The sequence below is a fragment of the Alosa sapidissima genome, chromosome 18 (assembly GCF_018492685.1).
Source record: "Alosa sapidissima isolate fAloSap1 chromosome 18, fAloSap1.pri, whole genome shotgun sequence".
NCBI lineage: Eukaryota > Metazoa > Chordata > Actinopteri > Clupeiformes > Clupeidae > Alosa > Alosa sapidissima.
In genome coordinates, this window is record NC_055974.1 from 28,929,477 (window position 1) to 28,934,476 (window position 5,000).

The 5,000-nt window shown below is 48.3% G+C and overlaps 1 protein-coding gene across 1 annotated transcript in view; it reads left to right on the plus strand.

Annotated features, from left to right (window-relative positions):
• Positions 1–5,000, plus strand: part of LOC121689349 (neurexin-3-like) — a 561,367-nt gene that overhangs the window by 220,709 nt on the left and 335,658 nt on the right.

Genomic DNA, 5,000 nt, shown 5'->3' on the forward strand with positions numbered 1-5,000 from the left:
CTGCGTGATGTCTAAACATCACATGGGCTCTACAGCAGCTGCGACATGCAGGATAAGAAAAGGCCCCTGCTACGCACACATACACACATGCACACATACACACACGCACGCACGCACACACACATACACATACACACATGTGCGCACACACACACACACACACAAACTCACACACACACACACACACATACATACACACACTCACACACACATACACACATGCACGCACACATACACACACGTACGCACGCACACACACACACACACACATACACACATACACACACGTACGCATACACACACACACACGCACACACACACACACACACAAACTCACACACACACTCACACACACGCACGCACACATACACACAGGCACGCACGCACACATACATACATGCACGCACACATACACACACGTACGCACGCACGCACACATACACACACACACACACACATACACACACACACACACACACACACAAACTCACTCACACAGAGTCAGGGACGCCAGACAGAGTGTTTTGTATGTGTGTCCATCTGCTTATGTTTCTAATCACACATGCTGTGATGTTATGTTATGTTTTGATGTTTTCTATATTCCTATATATGCTTTGGCAACACAGTTTCTTTTGGAATAGTCATGCCAATAAAGCTTGTTGAATTGAATCAAATTGAATAGAGAGAGAGAGGGAGAGAGGTAGGAGAGAAAGAGAGAGAGGTGGAGGGAGGTGGGAGAGAAAGAGAGAGAGATGGAGGGAGAGAGAGAGAGAGAGAGAGAGAGAGAGAGAGAGAGATGGAAGGGAGAGAGAGAGATTAGGAGGGATAGAGTAGTAGGATCTGATTGATCTCCTAACAAGACCACTGCCATCACCATACAAGGACCATCACAAGGACCTGCATAATCAGTGCTCACAAAGGGAAAGAATTACACCAAGATTTCTGTTTTCTCTGTGTGTGTGTGCACGTGTGTGTGCGTGTGTGTGAGAGAGTGTTGTAATGTGTCGTGCTGTGTGTGTATTAGCTGTTTGTGTTGTGTTCTCTGTGGGTAAATGCTTTTTGGTTGTGTGTGTCAATTGTATGTGTGCTTAAGGATGTGTGTGCCAATGTTTTCCCAGACAGAGATCAAGAAAAAGGAGCTTGTTTATCTTTTTGTGTGTGTGTCATGTGTGTATGTGTGTGTGTGTGTGTGTGTGTGTGTGTGTACCACTCCATCTGATTTCTCCTCCTGGCGCCTTTACTTTGGAGTGTGTGTGCAGCATGTTTGTGCGTGTGTGTGTGTGTTTGTGTGTGTGTGTGTGTGTGTGTGTGTGTGCATCTACTTTGGAGTGGGTGTGCATCATGTTTGTTCGACTGCGTGCCGTAGGAAAGGTCAGTGTTGACCACAGCCTCAGAAAAGCATCTGCGCGAGTGACAGGAGAAGCAGCCAATTAATTAATGTCCAGCACGGAAATTTGTTCTCTGCATTTTACCCATCTGGGGGTAGTGTGCAAACATTCACAATCACACACACACACACACACACACACACACACGCACACGCACACGCACACGCACACGCACACACGCACACACATACACACACACACACTCGGAGCAGTGATCAGTGGGGGTGGGCACCTCATCAGTGGATATGGATGTGGAAGAGAGCTGTTCAATCACTCCCCTCCACCCACATTCCTACCAGTCAGGGATTGATTCCCTTCAGTCACGAGTCCGACTCCCTAACCGGTAGGCCACGGACGCCCGCGCTGGCCAATCGTTTTGATTTGGCTCTTGTTATTATTGTTGTTTTGTTTTGAGTCTGAATCAGCATGTTGGCCAATCAAAACATGTGTTTACAATCAGCCTGCATCCAGCCATAGTGTGTGTGTGTGTGTGTGTGTGTGTGTGTGTGTGTGTGTGTGTGGTATATGTGTACCCACCCCCATCCCCGGTCGCTCCTTGCTGGACTCCATCACCTGAGACTGGGGGCGGGCTGGGTAGTGTCACCTGGTGATTATCCATTGAAAGGCCAGTAATGATATGTTACGATGAGTGTGGCTCATATACACACTTTGCACTGAGCAGAAATCATAACTCTGGGAATGTGTGTGTGTGTGTGTGTGTGTGTGTCCGCGCCCACGCGTGTGTGTGTGTGTGTATGTGTGTGTCCGTGTGTCCGTGTGTGTGTGTGTCCGCGCGTGTGCATGTGTGTGTGTGTGTCCGTGTGTGTGTGTGTGTGTGTGTGTGTGTGTGTGTGCTTGTTAAGGAGCCAGACATGTCTGTGTCTGTGAATAGGGCTGGACAGGTGATGGCTGATGTAAACCCTCTGTAACCATGGCACCATGGTTGAGTGTGTTTTAAGTGTGCTGTTGTATTCAGTGCCCAGTATGCACAGGTCACCCCTCTCTTCACAGGAAGTAGGTAGCTGTAGAAAACCAGTGAGGAAGGAGATTTGCCAGTAAAGTCTCTAACATGCATGGTGTTGGGTCTTGCTCTTCTATGGAGATGTGTACTCTTGCTGACAGAGAAAGAGATAGAGAGGGGGGTATAGAAGGATGTAGAGAGAGGGAGAGAGTGTGAGAGAGAGAGAGAGAGAAATGGGAGGATGATATGCTAACCCAACCGTGCTAACTCCCCTCTCTTCCCTTTCACCCCTCACAGCTGGAGTGATGACAGGTGGCTGGCAGCTGGCTGACTGTCCTGCGTGTGTTTCTGTGATTAATTGATTCTGCTGCTCGCTGGCGCCCCCCAGTGCCAGGCTTCTCATGCTCCAACTACAGCCTCCACAAGGGGGCAGTGTGGTGTCCAAAACGCTCCATCCAAACGCAAACTCCACCCGTAACCAAGGGCAGAGCCGAGTCCGAAACGCTCCACCCAAAATGCAAACTCCACCCGTAATCCAAGGGCAGAGCTGTGTCCGAAACGCTCCACCCAAACACAAAGTCCACCTGTAGCCCAATGCGGCTGTATTCCAAGCGTCCCAGAATAACACACAGCTCTATGCATAGCCAAAGGACAGGGCAATGCTAATCACCTAATAACCCACATTACTGAACATGCTGTCTGGCAGCTCCTGAAAGCTAACAGTCATCATCGCACAGTCAGGGCAGAGAACAGCATTTACAAAATGGCAACCAGGGATCGCAAAGGACTTTGGCCTTCAATATACCCACTATTCCCAGTCAGTCAAGAGGACAGCCACATTAGTGCCACCAGAGGTACTGTGATTTGGTGTTATGAATCAAAGCCAATCAAAGCAATACAGAAACCCCTCCTGAGCTAGTAGCCTAGCTACCCTGAGTGCCCTTCTGACAGAAACCTTTCACACACACCTGCCAACCTCAAGTCCAGGCTAAGTGTGGTCAAATGGTCAAATGGCCGACAGGTCCTTGCCAGATTCCGCTGGAGGCTCAGTCGAGCGCCAACCCCTCTCACCCTTCCTGTAGCCCCCCCCCCCCCCCCCCCCCCCCTGTGAGTTTGGGCTTGTCGACAGCACCCATCTCTGCCGGCTCTCGCCAACCTTGCCAACCTTGCCCAGCCTTTTTCAGCCTTTTTCAGCAGACATAAAAATGGATTGCCCTGTATCAAGGGAAGTACGGAAGACATTATGCACAACAACCAAAACAAAAACAAACAAACCCAGAGAAATGAAGACTAGATGAAATAGCACAGCGAGCAGAGCTCAGCTGGGAACGTTCTTCTGGAATGCAGTTGCCAAGCGAGGCTTCTGAGTGGACCTGCTGAGACGCAGTGGGAGTTGGCTGTGGCGCCGTGCGCGTGTGTGTGCGTGTGTGTATGTGTGTGTTTGTGTGTGTTGGGTTGACGGGGGGGGGGGGGGGGGGGGGTGATCTTCAGGCACTAGAGAGCGCTTTTCTCTTTAATGCAATTCAGATTCAAAGTCAATCGCCCTGTGGCTGACTAGCGGTTCAGCACAACTTGTGCTTCAGGATAGTCCAATCCAGGCTTCAAAGCCTGCTGTTTGTGGACGATGAATATGGAGGAGCTACGGGAGGAAATATAAAATAAATAAAAAAAAACAGCCTCTTGTCAAGGTTTCTGTATAATGTTGATCCTAATAAGCAACAACTCTTTTAATTCTCTTTTTATTTTCTTGGCAGACTCTGAGCTTGTGTTTGCCCTCCAGAGGTTTTTTCAGTCATGACTATATTCTTGAGCCCAGTTAACTATTTTGGACGTTTGACCTTTATCTCTGCTGAGTGGGATGGGGCTGGTCTTAGCCACTTTAAAAATAAAAAAGGCTCAGTGTATGACCAGAATACTGAGGACTGAGACTCCACACATGGAGACAGGAATAACCACATATTGTGTTTATTCTGCAGTCAGCCTTGTTTATTGCTACTTTGAGTGTGAGTATGTGTGAGTGTATGCCATAGCAGATGTCAAATTAAAGATTGGAAGGGGTTTGGGCGACCCTAGCCAGGACCATTACGCTAATTAGCGCAGGAAATGCTAGCTGATTGCTAATCCTGACCATTACGCTAATTAGCGCAGGAAATGCTAGCTGATTGCTAATCCTGTCCAACGCGTGGAGCCTGGCAGGCGGCACAGCACATGGCCGCACGAGCGCCGCATCTGAGCTGGGACTCAATTAGCAGCTAGCCTGACGCTAAGAGGCGCCTTTGATGGAAATATTCTTTCTCTCCACCCATCCAATGATGGAGACAAGTCAAGGCCAGAGTGCCATTAAAAATGAAATGAAAATAAGAGAAGAGTGTACCTGTTCAAAGACATGACGCAAGATGAAGCAGCATACAGACTTCATACGCCTCGTCCCTATTAAAATATCAAAAAACTATTACAGGATGAGGCTTGCGTGTGCCTTTCAGATGGCTTTAGCTGTTTGTCTTTGGTGCTCAGTAGAAAGAATTAAGAGGAATGTTTGAACACAGTTTTAAGAGTCCATCCATAAAACGGGCCAATTCATTAATAAACACACCGCTCTCTGTTGGACGTCATGTGATTACAACTGAAAAGGGTTGTGATATTAAAATTGT